Genomic DNA, 19,615 nt, shown 5'->3' on the forward strand with positions numbered 1-19,615 from the left:
ATGGAGGAACAAAAAATCATGCCTGGAAAGGCGTCCAGTCAAGATGAAATGAGATTGGGAGTATATATTTATGCCATGAAGAGGAGCTTCTGGAGGCAGGTGCCAGTGGTGGTGAGGTGTTGGAGAATAAAGTTGTACATGCTATTGAGCCTGCCCTGTGACCAGTAAGATAGCTGGCCATCATCACATGTGTGGGGGTGGGGCAAAACACGAGGAGATAGAGATAGAGATAGAGATAGAGATAGAGATAGAGAGAGAGAGAGAGAGATAGATAGAGAGAGAGAGAGAGAGAGAGAGAGAGAGAGAGAGATAGAGATAGAGATAGAGATAGATAGAGACAGAGATAGATAGAGATAGAGATAGAGATAGAGATAGAGATAGAGATAGAGATAGAGATAGAGATAGAGATAGAGATAGAGATAGAGATAGAGATAGATAGATAGAGATATATGTTATAAGGTAAAAAACTGCTCCTTTTCCCTTATGGGGTACCCAAGAGCCCATATAGAGTCCTTACGTAGGTCCCCTATCTTGGAAGGAGAAAATAACAGAGGCCAACCAGAGAATATTGAGAAGCAAGGCAGCTAGTAAGCCTGATCTTTATTAGGCTTGCAACAGGGTGCTCACCCCCCCCCACGCAGGAGGGAGGAGGGACTCTTGTGCAACAATGGTGCACAAGGCCTTATATAGACTTTTGAAATTGTCCACCCTGTAGCCAGAGACCCATTTCCCCAAAAACATCATACATACATCACAGAAGGAGGAGGTCTCCAACAAAAATCCTGTTTGTCAGGATACCTGATAATGACCAGTAATTGTTCTACCTCGACAGCTACAGCCTGGCCATTCTTTTGTGATGGTAGATGCTTTAATTCCTGAATCCAGGTCACAGGCTCACCCTGTTCATACACAAATATGCCCTTTAAGACCGGTAAGTAAAAGACAACGGAAAGGCTTTTCCATTTCTTTCCTCCTTGCAGAGAAATATTTGAGGTCAATTTGGGAGAGTCAAAATGGTTTCAGGATAGCTCTCCTGTACTATTTCAGACACATAGTTTATATACTTATGTATGTGTTTGCCTTGTAAATATATGAACATATGATTTATATATATGAGACCTTAGAATTCCTATTACATCCTGATTGGCTGGCTATCTGCTTGGCCAAACACAAGTGGGTAAGGGGTGTCGCACCAGGGCCTAGCGCTCTTTTTGGCCATGTCCGTTTTCTTGGAGCAGTCCTGGTTTGTTTCCAGCAGGATAGGGTGATCGCTGAGGCTCCTGTTTTGACCAGTAGAGCCTGCAATCCAGAACCTCCAGGTCAGGTAAGTGCGGTGGTGGGTGGCAAGGGGTATTGCTGGGAGAACCAGAGCTGCTTGTTGCTGCCACCAGTGCTGGGCCTCGTGGCAGCCTGTGTTTGAACCACATCAGCAAGGCATTGAGAGGGGAGGTCTTCTCATCAGGGCAGCTGAGGAACTCCATACACACTGCCCAGGCTTGCACTTGGGGGAGGTCACTTTGGTATAATAATAATAATAATAATAATAATAATAATAATAATAATAATAATAGTAATAATTTATTTGTACCCTGCCCATCTGGCTGGGTTTTCCCAGCCACTCTGGGCAGCTTCCAACAAAGATGAAAAACACATTAAAATGTCACACATTAAAAACTTCCCTGAACAGGGCTGCCTTCAGATGACTTCTAAATGTCAGGTAAGTTGTTTATTTCCTTGACATCTAGTGGGAGGGTGTTCCACAGGGCGGGCGCCACTACCAAAAACCCTCTGCCTGGTTCCCTGTAGCTTTGCTTCTCTCAATGAGGGAACCACCAGAAGGCCCTCGGCGCTGGACCTCAGTGTCCGGGCAGAACGATGGGGGTGGAGACACTTCTTCAGGTCTACTGGGCTGAGGCCGTTTAGGGCTTTAAAGTTCAACACCAACACTTTGAATTGTGGTAATAAACTTACTGAGAGCCAATCCCAGTCACCAGTCTAGCTGCCGTGTTCTGGATTGGTTGTAGTTTCCGGGTCACCTTCAAAGGTAGCCCCACGTAGAGCACATTGCAGTAGTCCAAGCAGGAGATAACCAGAGCATGCACCACTCTGGTGAGACAGTGCACGGGCAGGTAGGGTCTCAGCCTGCTTACCAAATGAAACTGGTAGACAGCTGCCCTGGACCCAGAATTAACTCCATGGACAGCTGAGAGTCCAGAATGACTCCCAGGCTGCGCACCTGATCCTTCAGGGGCACAGTTACCCCATTCAGGACCAGGAAGTCCTCCACACCTGCCCGCCCCCTGTCCCCCAAGAACGGTACTTCTGTCTTGTCAGGATTCAACCTCAATGTTGCTAACTCAGTGGTTTGACTTCACCCCCCCTACAAGGCACATTCCATTGTCTCTTGAGATGGATGCCATGAACAATCTTGAAATTCTGGAGATTGAATCAAGCAGCTCCCACGTGGAAAGCAGAAATCCTACCACTAGCAAAAGTTGGTAAAAAGGCACTTTAGGAGGGGGGAAAGTGTGTGGTGATTATAATTTTAGTAGAGCAGGAGTGGAGAATTCTGGCCCTCGGGACTTTACTCAGGTCATGCCTTCTCCTAAGCTTTCTCCATTCTTAAGCCATGCCCCTCTCCAGACTTCTGCATATCCTCTGAGTTGATGTTGCTTGGCTAGAATGTGTCTTTGAGATATCGTAATGCCTCTTGCTTGCCTGAACGGAGTAGTGTAGAAACCTGTCTTTTGGAAGGATGCAATTTGGGCTACTTATATAATGGTAAGAGTAACTTCCTTTGCCCCACCCATTGTTTTCCTCTGGCCCAGTCCACCACTAGTATGTTGCTCCCAGAAGGTTTCCCATGAAGGAATGTGACCCTTTGACTAAAAAGGGGCCCCCTATTTCTGCAATAGAGCTAAGCTGTACTTCCTTAGCTCTGAATGGATGTGCATGAATGTGTGTATCATCAAACTATATTCAGTCCCCTGTTACTAGGTATGGAAGAAATTGTCAATAAAGGTTATCTTAGTTTCTTTCTTAAATCCTATCTTAAATTCTATTCCCCAAAATTCAATACTAGTTTAATAATAATAATAATAAAGAAATAAATACATAAATAAATAAATAATAATAATAATATTTTTTAATTTATACCCCACCCTCCCCAGCCAAGACCAGGCTCAGGGCGGCTAACAACCAATAATAAAAACAAGTTGATTAAAATGCAATTTAAAAGATTAAGATATAATAATAATAATAATAATAATAATAATAATATGCTCATGGAAATTAAGCAGCATTTTAGTGCAAATTTATCCTTACATGTTTCTATGCAGGTGTGACTAATGTGCACATTTTTGCAAGCAATTTCTCCTAATATAATGCATTTTGTAGGCTATTTTCACAATACATTCGTTTTTATGTACACTTTCCTCTAATGTATGCAGTTTTTGGAAGCCCTGATTGGTTGCAAAATTCAGATAAGTGAAAATTTCAAAGGGTAGCTGCACCTCAGTTCTCAGATTGTTTTGGAAAGTGTAAATTTGATAGATTCAGCTTTAATGCAAACCAAATCAGATTTCTCTTCCATCTCCAGCTTCTACCCATTTTATTGTTTCAGGAATATTGCAATGGAATTGAAAGAAGCCCTGACAGATTTTGCTAATCTTATTTACTTCCTTTTCATTTCCCTTGGACAACCCACAGATAATGTTCACCTCTGCTGACCTTGCAAATCCACCTCCTTATTTCACAGCAGGCACAATTTGGGTGGCAGGGCAGAAGCTGATGAAAAACCCAGGAGTGCTTCTCCTGAAAGTAAAAACACCCAAATCCTCTGTAATTCTGACCCTGGGACTTTTCTGTCTTACACCAGAGATTTTGCAATTGCTTAGTGAAGTGATAGGGAGGGAAACTATCCCAACTGGCCAATGCTGAACCTTCCACAGGGAATGAAAAATTTCCTTGTAACCACTGGGGAGCCAATCACTGGGGATGGCTGGTAAATTCTTCATGGGGAGAAAATAGAACCAGGCAAATGATTGGGAAACTGTTGAGGCTTGCCAAGGAAAACGAGAGCCTGTTGGGTTACCCTCCTGCAGCTATGATAGCTGCAGACAAATAGCACATTTTTGACATACTCTGATCAAGCCATTGTGTTTCAATTTGTTGAGTAGGTGGATTTAGGCCACTCATTCAAAACCTTTGTTCTGCTGCAGACCCATCAGGCTGGGTCACACAGAGGAGCTTCGTAACCCCATTCCTAAACAAATGAAGAGGGGGGAAGGACTTGTACCTCAGTGGTAGGGCAGACAGTTGCCATGCAGAAGGTCACAGTTTCAGCCTGTGTGTGTGTGTGTGAGAGAGAGAGAGAGAGAGAGAGGGAAAGAGAAAGAGAAAGAGAAAGAGAAAGAGAAAGAGAAAGAGAAAGAGAAAGAGAAAGAGAAAGAGAAAGAAAGAATCATAGGGAGGTATCCAACATTCATCGTGCTCAGAGTGGGGCAATGTTAAGTATAATGGATGGAAGTATAATGGCTGGGAAATGGCTAAATGTGCATTGCTAACATAGGTTTTATCCACAAGAGTTTTTCTAAAGGACTCTGAGCGCCTTGCAGAGTTAATGATTAACTAACTAACTAACTAACTAAGGAGTGTTGTTCTCTGGTAGCTAATATGTGAGGGTTGTAACCTGGGATCATGTGAGAAGCATTGGGTTGCAATCTCAATTTTGAAGGGAGTTGCTTTTGCGTCTTTCTTCCCAAACTCAGTGCAGCGAAGATGTAAATGGAGTTGTCTCTCTGAATGCTACAGGGATGTATCCATGTATAAGATGCCCCCTAATTTTTGACATTATTTTTTGGGGGGAAACCTAGTACATGGAAAAATATGGTAAATGGCTTTCCTGGAGGGTGGGGCTAATAGCCTGGAGGCTTGGAGCCAGTTGGAGAGAGAAATAAATCTTTGCTTATAGGTCTGTTTCGATTATTGCATATTTTGTAAGATGCTGAGCCAGTGCTGGACCGCACAAGGTATTGTATGGATGTTTTTTTAATTTATTATTATTATTTTTGATGTTTTAATTCTGTTTTGAAGAAAGTTCTGCCAGTAAAAGTTTGAATAATATTTCTATGGGCCTGGATAGTGTTTCATTTCCAAAGGAGTCCGTTCTTATGTTTCTAGTCGCTTCAAACTGCACAGTATTTAATATCCGCTGCAGCCAATTGGAATTAATGAACAAATTGCCTAATTTTATTGAATTTGAGGGACAGAGCTAATGAAGAGTATTTCCAGAAGGGGGAAGGAGGAAATGTTGTGCCTCCTTGCTCCCTCCCTGCCAACTGAGAGCAGGATGGTTCAATCCTGCAAAGTGCTGCTTGTTCCTTGCAGTGAAGCCCCCCGCACCCTGCGAAGGAGCAGCAAACGTTACTGCACAGGATGGGATCCTTTGCTTACCAGCTTTTAAATGGAAGGTTTCATCCTGCATGGTGCTGTTTTGGAGGTTTTATTTGATGGGAGGAAGGAGATGCTGAACTTCCCACCTTCTGAGACTATGTAGCCAGTCAGGTAGGTCTACCCTACTCCTGGCTTTCTCTCCATTTTTCTTACTTCCCCTGCCCAGTGTCAGCCTCTCCTTCCTGCTTGATGTGTTAGCTCCTGACAGCTCCAGATTGCTCTGGTCACCAATCCTGACCCACAGGGATCCAGGGCTGTTCCAACCCAACACAGGAAACACTTGGATCCCCCTGAATCTCCCATCTTTGGTTTGGGACTCAGCCGAACCAATGCACAGCCCTAATGAATGCCTCATACCATTAACAAATTCACACAAAACACCACAGGATTAATTTCATTAAAAAGGCCTGAAACAGGTGACGGTTCTCCCCACCCCTTTGAGACATTGACGTTGTGTTTTAAAAACCCTTCTTTATGGGCCCATTTGATCCCTACTTCCAGTTTCCCCCCACCTGTATTTCCTCTTAAGTACAGAAAGAAAATGCTGTGTGGAAAGAGCTCGCCCTTCAATACAAATGGCTGTTTCGTTTAAAGACAAAGCAGAAGGAAGAGAGGACTCTGTATGTAATCTGTCTCTTTAAACAAAGTTTATGGCCTGAAAGGTAATTGATTTGCAATACTATCAGGGGGACACGTAGGATGCTGTTCTGCAGCTCAGTTGCCTGGAGAAAACCATTGGCAAAGCAAAAACATTGACATTTTTATGGGCGGGGGGAGAGGGAGGGAGGTATACGCTCCTTTTCTTCTGCACTCCAGAGAGTATTTTTTGTAGGATTCTCTCCCTCCCTCTCTCTCACATCCTCTTCCCCCGCTCTCCCTTCCTCCCTCTCCCCCTCTCTTATATCCTAGCTTTCCTCTGAGGAGTTCAAGGTGTCACACATAGTTTTCCCTCCTCCATCTTAGCCTAGGAGACTATGAGCTTCATGGCTGAGTGGGGATTCGAACCTGGATCTAGTCTGGCATTCTTACACACACACAGGGGGAAGCAAATTAAGTGGCTAAGGTGCATAATAACTAGCCATACAGTTGTATATATGTGTGTGTGTGTGTGTACACACACACACACACACACACACACAACATATGGGAAGCTGCTTGAGACTGAGTCAGCCCTCTAGCCCACTTCACTTAGAATTCTTGGCACTGACTAACAGGGTTCTCCAGGGTTCTGGCAGGACCGTCTCCCAGCCTTTCCTGGAGATTGAAGCTGAGACGCTTTGAGCACAAAAGCCGCTGGTTTGCCATTGAGCTATGGCCCTTCCCTTGTGCTGCAAGAGTTCCCCTCAAGCCCCAGCGGATGTTTCAAGAGCTATCCAAGCTTTTTCTTCCACCTTATTTCAAACGGTTTTCAATACAGTGATGCCTCGCAAGACAAAAAGAATCCGTTCCTCGAGTCTCTTCGTCTTGCGGTTTTTTTGTCTTGCGAAGCAAGCCCATTAGTGCTATTAGTGGTTTAGCGGCTATTAGCGGCTATTAAAGGCTTAAGGGATTAGCGGATTAGCTGCTAAAAGGCTATTAAAGGTTTAAGGGATTAGCGGATTAGCTGCTAAAAGGCTATTAGCGGCTTAGATCAGCTGATAAACGGCTTAGATCAGCTGTTAAGCGGCTTAGCGATCAGCTGTTAAGCGACTTAGCGAACAGCTGTTAAGCGGCTTAGGGGCTTGGGGAAAAGGGGGGGGAGGGGGGAAAAACCCCAGGAATCGCAAGACATTTTCATCTTGTGAAGCAAGCCCATACAAATTCGTTTTGCGAAGCACCTCCAAAACGGAAAACCCTTTCGTCTAGCGGGTTTTCCGTCTTGCAAGGCATTCGTCTTGCGGGGCACCACTGTATTGTGTTTTAATGCTTTAATCCACCCGGGGACCATAGGGTGAAGGGTAGGCAGCAAAATAATTAAATAATAACTGTAACAATAACACCCTATGCCTTTTGGGACCACTCCTGTGTCCCTAGTGTCCCACAACAAAGCTGCTCCCAGGGCCCATGGGAGATTTTACCCTCATTCTACAGCATGAAGGTAAAATTTGCGTTCCTTGCTCCATCTGTTTTTTCCTGTGGCCCATCACTGGCAATGACTCCTGAAAGGCTGCCCGAAACAGGTCGTGGTCCTCCCACTCCTAATGTCAATCCTTTGGAGACTTCCATAGCATTAAACTGAATATGGAATTTCGTGTCATTTGAATACATTCCTTCTTCTGTCCATGGTGCTCCTGCTCTTCCCATATCCTATCAACATATCCTCCCCACTTCTTTTCTTTAGGCTGAATACACTCTATTTCTGTAGTCATCCTCTTATGACTTGCCTTTCATAGACTTGATAATCCTCCAAGCTGCTCCCTGAATGTTTTCTGGGTTGTCAACATCCTTCCTGAGCAGGCTCACCAGCTGGTTTGAATTTCATTGGCCTGCCCAGATTTAACATTTGGGCCAGTTGCCAGAACTGATAAATGTAAAAGGGAGAGAGAGAGAGAGAGAGAGAGAGAGAGAGAGAGAAGGCAGGGGGAAGTGTGCTAAAGTGCTGTTATTATAATCTACTTATTTACTATAAGGTGAATTATAAAACACAAAATTAAAATGCGTTCTTAATATGGGAATTGTGCACTTTTGCAAATGCTCGGAAGTGTTTTGCCCTTTTGTGAACTTACTGTCAAAGGCAACCCCCCCCCCTTAAAAACAGCCCTTTTCTCCTGGGGGTACTCAAGGGTACGCAGCACCGGCACCCCTCAGAAGAAAAGCACTGGTTTAAAAGTGTGGCGCTGACTGTAACAACTTCATGATGAGTACCGGCACCATTTTTTCTAGAAGAAAAACATTGCTTAAAGGCACTTTGCCTCCAGATCCATAGAAAACTGAGAAAGGAGAGACAATTTGCATGTGCTCAGAATCATTCAGCCCACGCTGCAACAGGACATGCTATTCTTCCCCTTATTCTCATCTTCTTGTCCAGTTTTTTCCAGAAAGGTGCTCACAACTGCCCCTGGTGTCTTGTCTGCAAACCTACAGAAGATTCTGTTAAATTTCCTAAATTGTTTTCCCCCCCTATTATTATTATTATTATTATTGAACCCGAACTTAACATGTGTAAAAGTCCTAATTGCATCATGCTCCATTGTGCAGTGAGCTACTTGGCAAACATATGACAGATGCAAACCTTTCTTGATTGGTCCATGCACAATGCTTTGGACCACAACCACGCCATTGAAGTCATAATGGGCTGCTCCCTCCTTGAGCAGAACAAAAGGGCAGGCTGAGAGGTGGCACATTAAAGAAAGACAACGAGGTCTCAGCAAAGTCATTAGCTGTCTATTGTGTCAGGCTGGCAGCTGCTTTGAATCTCTGCTCTAAAAATATCTCCTTGTTCAAACTATTATTTTCGATATTCTGCATAAGCAGCAGCAGCACCTCCTGATCCCGCAATGGCAACAGAATACAGTGATGATCTTAGCCATGGATTGATTGCCGGAAATGTATCCAAGGGGGCCAGCTGAGAGAAAAAGCTGAAACTATGGAGGTGGGAAGGACCAGGAAGTGGAGAGAAAGACTCCATTGGGTCTTAAGGACACAAGAAGAGCTCCGTAGCTTTATTAGGCTGAAGGCCCACCTAGTCCAGCTTTCTGTTCTCAGAGTAGCCCGTCGGATGCCTAAGGGATGCCTGCAAGCAGGACCTGGCTGTAACAGGACCCTCCTCACCTGTGACTCTCAGGACCTGGGACTCAGAGCCATACAGTACTGCCCCTGACAGGAGCCACTGATAGCCTTATCCTACCTAAACTTACACTCCTGCATGTGGTTCCTTCCCTTTTTTATTGTTTCGACTGCAGCCCTCCCTGAATTACCACATTCTTAAAGGATGCTACTGAAAGGCCAAAATGAAGGCTTTGTGTCCAATATTCATGTTTAAGAACAGAAGGTGCATCTAGTCCAACCCTCTGTTCTTATAGTGGCTGGCTGAACTCCTACAGGAAGCCTGCAAGCACTCTCCCCACTTGTGATTCCCAGCAACAGGGACTCAGAGGCAAAACGTTCCTTCACATTGGGGCTGCTTCTGCTCCTGCTCTTGAAGTCACACATGGAGGCTGTAGCAAAGGGTTGAAGCAGGACTCGGGACATGGTTGGAAAGGCGATGGAGGTGGGAAAGCAGGCAAGATGCCCAAGATACTAGGAAAGACCCACCCCAAGCTGGTGCCCTCCAGTTCCTTGGTCATTGACCATGCTGGCTGGAGCTGATGGGAGATGCATTCCAACATCATATGGAGGGCACCAGGTTGGGGAAAGCTGGACTATGTACTTCAGGCTGTCTCGGAGCTTTGAGATCAGGAACCTCAAGCCCTGGGATCAAATGCAGCCCTACAGACCTCTCTACTTGGCTTTCGGCATTCTTACCAGCCCACACCTTTTACTGACCTTGCTTCATATGTGTATTGTTCTTGCTTGGCTGATATATTTCCTTGAACTCTGGTAGCAATTCTGGCTTTCTTGGAGGATGGAAGGGACTATGTGAGTGTGTGTAGAAACTAGTCTAACATACAAAGGTTAAATTAACATTAATTGCTCTGTACACTGTTGCCTCTGGCCCCACCCATTAATGGCATGTGGCCCCAGTGGCAGAGCGTGAATTGTTAGTGCCCCTGGTGGGCAAGCACACCAAGGGATGCATGCAGACCTGGGGGGCAGGGCATGGAGGGTGAAGGAGTCAGCCATGGCACCTGAGCCCTCACTGCCCATATCGCCAGAGTGACCCCCTGCACCAGAGCCAAGCAGGGTTGTGCTGCACCACCTGCCCGCCCACACAGGGGGGAGTCTGGCCAGCCAACATGGCACTTGGAGCCCCCACACCAGCACCTCCAGCACAGCCTGGCCCAGGGCTCCTGTCCATGGGGTTGGTTCCTCCAATGCCTGGGAGCAGAGCGCTGGGCCACACCACACTTGGGGTGCCTGTAGGGTGTGTGTGTGTGTGTCTGCTTCATGTCCTCTCAAAAATCCACACTTGAGGCCATGGCCCTTCTGGTTCTCCCCATGCTATGCCTCTGTTTGGCCCCTGGGCTGAAAAAGGTTCCAAGTCTCCAGTTATGCTGGGGTACCCTACAGGGTTCCCATGCCTTTTTCAGAGGAGGACTCACTGGGGTTCTGATCATGCTGTTGTTGGCATCTGTCTGTCTCAAGAGACAATGGAGTGCACCTCCAGGAGTGAAGCCAAACCACTGTGTTAGCAGCACCAAAGGGATCCAGGACATAGGCCTGGGCAGTGTGTGTGGAGGTCCTGGGTTGCCCAGACAAGAAGACCAGTCCCCTCAGCCTTGCTGATGTTGACCAAAGGAGAGTAGAGCAATAATTTTGGCACCAGCTTGGCTGCAGTAGTGGTTGCCAGAAGGAGACATATAAGATGCCATCCAACCATCTGAGTGGCTCCACTCTGGATATGTTATCCTTTCAGGTTTTCCTGGGTACAAACAATTCTACCATGGTGGAGAGCAAATGGAGAAGGGAGAGAGACATGAGACATGAAATAAAGACACAGAAGCATGGCAGGGAAGAAACGCTTGGAGAATGTTTGTTTCAAAGACTGGGGAAAATCAGAAGGTGGGGAATCTTTTTCACCCAGAGAGCCACATTCACACCTTTCCAACTGTCTGAGGGCCACATGCCGATGGTCGGTGCAGGATACATGCAGAATCGGGCAAAGCAGTGAATGGACATTTTACTGTGAGAACAGACACTGGAGTGTTGTTTAGTCGTTTAGTCATGTCCGACTCTTCATGACCCCATGGACCAGAGCACACCAGGCACTCCTATCTTCCACTGCCTCCCACAGTTTGGTCAGACTCATGTTTGTAGCTTCGAGAACATTGTCCAACCATCTCATCCTCTGTCGTCCCCTTCTCCTTGTGCCCTCCATCTTTCCCAGCATCAGGGTCTTTCCCAGGAAGTCTTCTCTTCTCATGAGGTGGCCAAAGTATTGGAGCCTCAGCTTCACAATCTGTCCTTCCAGTGAGCACTCAGGGCTGATTTCCTTAAGAATGGATACGTTTGATCTTCTTGCAGTCCATGGGACTCTCAAGAGTCTCCTCCAGCACTGGAGTAGATGGGCCTTTAGCGGGGCTCTTCATATGCTTATATTCTTATGAAATGAAATCATATAGAAACCATATATTACTTGAGTCAGTTGATCCTTGATGAGAGGGATTTTGGATGTAAACATGTATACAGAAACACATCAAATAAATAAACAAGGTCAAGAGTTGTTGCTTTCCCTTCAAATATATATTTATATAGAATATAGATGGGATGTTGATTATTTTCTTTTTTTCTTTTTATCTAGTGAGGCCTGGTTAAGAAGGGGATGGAGAATACATTGCTTATAGTAAAAGCTCATTTAATACGATTTAGAGAAAGAAGGGAAATTAGAAACTCATTTACGGGCAATTGAAATTTATTCTTAGCCTTTTGGAATAGAAGATTTGGATAAAATGTACCTTGTGAAATGTTTTTGTATTGATTTTGTCAAGGGATATGCTTTATTAAGTATGCCTTTTTTCTTTATCATTTGTGTGCATGGCTATAAAAGAAAAGAAATAAAGTCAATGGCAAGGGATTATTATGTAAATTTAAAGTGGCTGCAAACCTGCATTGCTTATTGTGGTGGCAACATTTGCCAGAAGTATATTTGAGTGGCAATCGTAAGCACACTTCCTTAAAAGTAAGCCTCCTTAAAGACAGTGGAACTTACTTCTGAGTAACCAAACATTTGCAGTTGCTCCATTAGTACCAAGGCTGTACAAAATCTCTGCATCTTCACATTTATTAATTTATTGTCCCTGTATGCAGTTTACATTTTATAATAATGGCTTTTATAGTGATCTAAAGAGATGTGATAGGAAAGGAAATACAAATGGGGAGGGAAAAGGAAAGAAGCAAAATGAAGCACTGGGTCTTCTGTGATGGAGTTACATAATGATAAGCGGGGCAGTTCTGGGAGAATAGAAGCCAAAGCTCTGGCTTTGTCACCTTCCACTAAGGCACAACCTGTTTGAATGGATCCTATCCAACTACTCCAGTTTAATATAGCTATAAAGTCACTATCCTGGTGCTGGATTTCAGCTGGAGCCATTTCTCTCCACACCCTGGGAGAAGCACAAGATAGACTACTAAGCCATCTACATCCTACAAGAACAAGTTGTCTTCCAGATCCTGGCCCTGAATAGTGCTAGAGAAACGTGGAACCAACGTGGCATTCACTCAAAAATCCAAATATGCCAACACTGCTGAGTTATAGCTTTTTAGGCCCGTTGGCATATTTGGATTTTTGAGTGAATGCCATGGGCATCATCCACTCTGGTTACTCTTCTCTTTGCTCCCCCAGATCAACACACCAACACCAGAGAGACAGAAAGAGAGAAAGTGTACGCTTTCCCCTCCCCCCCCCCCAAGTTATCTGGAGAAAAGTTGGATCCTATGTAATTAATCTGAACCTTGACAAACTCATAGAGCTGAAAGATGGGGAAGTGGGAAAGAGTGTCACTCATCCAACTTCCAGCTTCAGTTCTATGTACCTTTTCAAGGCAGAAAAGGGAAACTACCAACACCACTTCATGACTAAGGGTTGGGAGGTGGGGCTTCAGTGCACCAACAGAAGAACTGAAGGGTGTTACTGCATCCACAGGGATGATCTGAGTGACTGACCCCCCCCCTCCAGGTTAGGTCCCCAAGTCTCCCAGCTTCTCACTTGGCTTAAATGGGAACTGAGTCAAGGTAGGGCCCAACTGAGGCTAGTGAGAACTGGAAGTTAGCAGGTCACCCCATAAATTTTTATGACCAATGGTAGTGAAAGCTAGGGAAAACAAGCTAAATCTGGACCAAGACAGGAGTTGGGAAAGATCAGACAGCACTAATCACACCCCAAATTCAAACCTCAGTGCATGGACTTCTACTGATGACAAGGTATTCCGTGTCAACCACAGGAAGTAATGGACAATGTGCGTCTCTATGTGGAATGGCTTTACTACCCATCTGAATATCCTAATTTTGATAGCTATGGCAGGTGGGGGGGGGGACTTCCTTTTATGGGCCTTGAAGGAAGCAAATTCTGCTGCCTTTTGAATGAGCAGAAGCCCCAGTGAGTCTCTTCTTAATTAGTCTAATGAGCCTTTTGGCTTCTACATGATGACAAGCAAATGAATTTGCTCTTTCCCTGACAAGTTCTTATGGGAGTGATTCAAAGCTCTTCCCTTACAACACCCCCTGCCCCAACAATGTATCAAAAGCACAAAGTCATTAAAAGCAGTTGCCCAGCTATGAAATTAGATATTGATTAACATTGTACCCAACCAGCCATATTGTTTATTCCAATAGCAATGAGAGAAAATGATCCCACCATACACGTGTCACTATACGTGGAAGATGCTGAAGACCAAAAGGCTTTAAATAGTAGTAGTAGTAGTAGTAGTAGTAATAATAATAATAATAATAATAATAGGTTAGAAAGTTGCAGAATACAGATATATGAACCAATAAAATGACATTCAAGCTGGTGTGGAATGTTGCCCACATAGATGTTTGATTCAGAGATTTGGTAGAGAGATTTCTGTTGGTGAAGTCCACCCCAGTTTGGTTATAGTTAGAAATGCTACAGTCCAGCACATTCTGATTTTAGCATGGAGATTGCAACTTCATTGGTGCAAATAATTGTCCTTAAGCCACAAATCATGCTCCACTGGGCAAATGCACTGTTGTGAGGGTTTTGGGTTTTTTTGGGGGGGTGGGGAGAGATTAGACTGTATGATAAGCAAGCCCCTTCTAATTTCCTGGATCCAGCAAGGATTAAAATCTCATGGAGGATTCCATTGTTGAATTAGCTAGGCAAGGGCCACAATGGCCCCTAAGTATGAGCTGTTGTATAATAAAAAAGTGTCTCTGTGCCAGAGGGCACCCTCCCTCACCTGGCTGGGAGTGAGAAGGACAATTGCCAGAGTGGAGTGTGTAAGAGCTGGGCTAGAAGCCACAGAGTGAAAACCATGCTTGATTTCCACTTGAATCCAAGGCTATGGCTATGGGAAAAGCAAGACCTTCTGGGGTGTTGATACTTTGAGCCCCTCCATCTTAGGCTCAGTAAAAGTTAACATGGTACAATAGTGGTGGTACAGTAGTGGTTAAAATATATGGCACAGATATGGCCATAATCCGACAGTCCCCTCCCTTTCAAAGTTTCTTGTAGCTCTTTCCCCCTTACACTTAGCACTGTAACGCCATCTTCAAAAGCATCTTTCTAACTTTTCTTTTACCACCACCCAATAGTCACTAGGGATGGGGGAGAAATTTAATTCAGTTCACATTTAAAGACAAACCTTCCTAACCTGCACTTTCTGAAATAAGCATACTGAAAAATTCTCCTTTGATATACACACTTCTCAGAGTTTAGCAATACAATTCTCCCAAGGAAAGAGTACAATAATGCATATACAAGGGCACTGGTCTTCAACTGGTGGGTCTGGACTGGTAGGGACTAGGTAGGGACAGCCTGATACAACGTGAGTCACAGCATATACATAGAGATAGGGTTGGGGAACGACGACGATAAAACAAAATGCATTATATTAGGGAAAATTGAATACAAATAAATGTATATTTAAGGAGCAAGTGACATTAAAATGTTCATAGATTTTCATGAGGACTTTAAAAATAAATATATTGCATACTGTTTTGAAAATGTGGATAACTGAACTTAAAATTTAGGAATTTCTTTTGAGAAACTGGGAGGAACAGAAATTGGCAGGATTCACCCATCCCTAAAAAGCATAAAGCCTGCACACAGGAAAAATAGACACATCTCCATCATCAGCATATGGAATAAAAAAAATAGCAGTAATAGGCCAGTACCTTTCACCCCCAGCAAGCAGTACATTGTGCTCGATTTGATGGGGAAACTGTGAGTCTAGGAATTTACTTTATGATCTGGAAGGGATTGGTTTGTCTCATTAAGAGTAGCCTATTTTTATGAAGCTAAAAACTTGGTTGACTGCTCAAGGATAAAGAGGCTTCTTCTTCTTTAAAGAGAGAATATATTAATGAGAATCTTGGAATATATGTTGGGTACAATTAAGTTAATAATGCATGGAAAGCTATCAGTATTCAAAGTCTTAGCCAAAAAGCTTGAAGGTAAGGTGCTTTTTTATGCTGCAGAAGAAGCTTAGAAGCAATAGAAGTATGAATGAGTTGTGAGCACCTCATAAACAGCCAGCTAGTAGGGATTGGTGTTTAGAGTATCAGACTAAGAACTGAGGGACCAGAGATCGACTTTTGGCTCAGTCATGAGCCCTGGGCCTAACTTACCACATTTGGTTGTTGTATGTGACAGCCATGCCATCCTGAAGGCCCTGGAAGGAAATGTGGGAAGTAAATGTAACAATGTTCTTGTTCAGTCATTTAGTTGTGTCCGACTCTTCGTGACCCCATGGACCAGAGTACACGAGGCACTCCTGTCTTCCACTGCCTCCCGCAGTTTGGTCAGACTCATGTTTATAGCTTCGAGAACACTGTCCAACCATCTCGTCCTCTATCGTCCCCTTCTCCTTGTGCCCTCCATCTTTCCCAGCCTCAGGGTCTTTTCCAGGGAGTCTTCTCTTCTCATGAGGTGGCCAAAGTATTGGAGCCTCAGCTTCAGGATCTGTCCTTCCAGTGAGCACTCAGGGCTGATTTCCTTAAGAATGGACAGGTTTGATCTTCTTGCAGTCCATGGGACTCTCAAGAGTCTCCTCCAGCACCAGAATTCAAAAGTATCCATTCTTCAGCCTTCCTTATGGTCCAGCTCTCACTTCCATATACATCACTACTGGGAAAACCATAGCTTTAACTATATGGACCTTTGTTGGCAAGGTGATGTCTCTGCTTTTTAAGATGCTGTCTAGGTTTGTCATTGCTTTTCTCCCAAGAAGCAGGTGTCTTTTAATTTCGTGACTGCTGTCACCATCTGCAGTGATCATGGAGCCCAAGATGTATAAAATAAAGCTGCATGTCTTGGCACAATCAATGTTGCAGCTTCAAGTCCAGAATTAACCACGCCCAGGTTGTAAGGAACATCTGATTGTTTCTGCCATGATGCCATGTCATCAGATTGCCCACATAGTTTCTAATCCCCACCCCCCAATCAGGTCTTCCCATTAATTAATAGCTAGGTCTTCCCATTAATTAATAGCTCCTTTGAAAACAGTGCTTCCCAAGTTGCCAATGAAGTTGCAGAAGCTGTTGCAAATTGGGTCCTCCCTTAAAGAGGGCATGTGTTGCAGTGAGACCTGGACAACCGACACCCTGTGTTGTGGGTGGGTATGATTGGTCAGCCACAACACCCGATTGGTAGGCCCCTCAAAGCTGGGCACAATCTGGCCAATGGAATGCAGTCCAAACGGTTCGAGGGACCTATTTATGCCCAAGCATGTGTCCCAGAGCTTTCTCTTTCGACTTGTGCATCGGAACACTCGCCCACCTCACCCTACCTTTAGGGCTTGTTGCGCTTGATCTTGCTATGCCGTCGTGTGTCGTCTGTCATTGGGACAGGGGCACGGCAGGAATTTCCCCCACAGGTTTTGCCTGCCGCGTAGCAAATCATCACAACTTGTAAGGTTGTGGATAGGCTCTGGTTCAGGTGATAGGGATGGGAGAATTCTCTCGCCATCCCTATGTGAAGGGTATTCCATTAAAGGAATCCAGAGACTTGATGGTTTGGTCAACCCCTGTGAGGGGGTTGTGCCCATGCCTGAGTCCAGGGGGACATTTGGGTGGCAGAGTTAGCCCATTCCCTGCTTTCCACTTATCCAGGTGTTCACCCTTGGCTGACCTATGCTGGTGCCCTGGGTCAGTGCTACCTGCATGGCAGGGAGCTAGTCAGACCAGAGCCTATGCAACCAGTCACTTTCTGTAATCAATAAAGTTGTGGCCTAAATTATGCCAAAAACCAAACCAAAATTTGAGTCAGGTGTGAATTTATTTAGGGGGGAGGTTTCTGGTCTGAACACGCAAATTGGCATCCACACACCTGAAAAGAGTAAGCAAGAATAGTAAAGATCCCAGAGATCTTGCTTACTTTTTTCAGGTGTGTGGCTGCCAATTTGCGTCCCAAAGCCATGGCATGACAGACAAGGGAAAAGGAGGAGGGAGGGAGGGAGGGAGGGAGGAGGGTTGGAAGGCAAACTCAAGTGCTCTGGTTCTACAATTCTCCACCCCATTCAACCCCACAAACACCACTCTTAACTAGAGAAGCAGCACCAAAATCTCACCCATGGCAGTTTCTTAGGCTCCAGTGTCCCCCAAGAAGATTCCTGATGAGGAAATGTGGCCCTTGGGCTAGATAAGACCCCCCACTTCTGAGCTAGCATATTATTTTAGGTGTGATGGAGCTTGGTAACACATACCTTTTATATCCATCTGCCTAAGAAAATGTGACTTTCTCTGGAAACCTGGATCAGAAAAAAAATATTAAATGATTCATTACTTAACAATAATAGTTTAAGTTTACTAACTGAGCTCCATATTACTACTACTACTACTACTATAATGGAGAGGAAGCTCATTTTCTTATATTGTTTTTGTTTCTACCCATGAAATGACTCCTATATTAACACAATTTTCCAGACATTAATGGATAGATTTCTGAATAATTGTCAGTCTATTAATTCATCCCAATTAACTGTAAGTAAAATTAAAATTAAGCTAAATGGGAGAAATTAAAGTATATATATTTGAAATCTTTTTGCCTGAAAGCCTCAAGGCATCATAACGTTGTCATCTCTCATCTTCTGCCTCGTTTACATAGCAGGCTAAGAATGCAATGCAATCAGCTTGTCCTCTGCTGTGTTTCCTAAGCAGGGAGATATATATGATAAGAGTTTCATATCCAAAGATGCAGATTGGGCTGAGAATCTCCACTTAAAAGATTTGTTGAAAAAGGAAGAACACTAAAAAGACAATATTGGCAGCATGTGCTAGATATGCAATGGGGGAGTGCCAAAGGGTGTTGTTGTTGTTTAGTCGTTTAGTCGTGTCCAACTCTTCGTGACCCCATGGACCAGAGCATGCCAGGCACTCCTGTCTTCCACTGCCACCCGCAGTTTGGTCAGATTCATGTTTGTAGCTTCGAGAACACTGTCTAACCATCTCGTCCTCTGTCGTCCCCTTCTCCTTGTGCCCTCCATCTTTCCCAACATCAGGGTCTTTTCCAGGGAGTCTTCTCTTCTCATGAGGTGGCCAAAGTATTGGAGCCTCAGCTTCAGGATCTGTCCTTCCAGTGAGCACTCAGGGCTGATTTCCTTCAGAATGGATAGGTTTGATCTTATTGCAGTCCATGGGACTCTCAAGAGTCTCCTCCAGCACCATAATTCAAAAGTATCAATTCTTCGGCGATCAGCCTTCTTTATGGTCCAGCTCTCACTTCCATACATCACTACTGGGAAGACCATAGCTTTTACTATACGGACCTTTGTTGGCAAGGTGATGTCTCTACTTTTTAAAATGCTGTCTAGACCAAAGGGTATTAATATGTTATTGTTGCAGATCTGTTTGATGGTTGCTTGGAGTTGAGCTGCCTTATCTGCCTCAGAAAGCTAGGATACAAACACAGGTAGGATCTGCAACAAAATGCTGCAGTTGGGGGAGGGGTCCTCTTCAGGGTTCTATATCGCCAGCCAAACCCTATTCTAAGAAAATCTATTCCATTTCCCCACCCCTACTCCCCACCCCCAGTGTCCTTCCCCTTACATCACCCAACTTGGAAGGGCCATAGCTCAGTGGTAGAGCACCTGCTTTCTATAAAGAAGTCTCCTGTTCAGTCTCAGACAACTCCAGATAGGGATGGGAATGTCCTCTTCCTGAAAGCTGGGAATGCACTGCTAGTGTGCACAGAATGAGCCAATGGGCTCTAGATGAGCCAATGGCTTGTCTCAGACCAGGTGGCTTCCTTTGATCCTAATGTGGCTTTTTGTTGAGGAAACAGGTACTGTGGTACTTCGAGTTATAGATGCTTCAGGTTACAGATGCTTCAGGTTACAGACTCTGCTAACCCAGAAATAGTACCTTGGGTTAAGAACTTTGCTTCAGGATGAGAACAGAAATCGTG

The sequence above is a fragment of the Podarcis tiliguerta genome, assembly GCF_965153285.1.
Source record: "Podarcis tiliguerta genome assembly, chromosome: Z".
NCBI classification, from domain to species: Eukaryota; Metazoa; Chordata; class Lepidosauria; order Squamata; family Lacertidae; genus Podarcis; species Podarcis tiliguerta.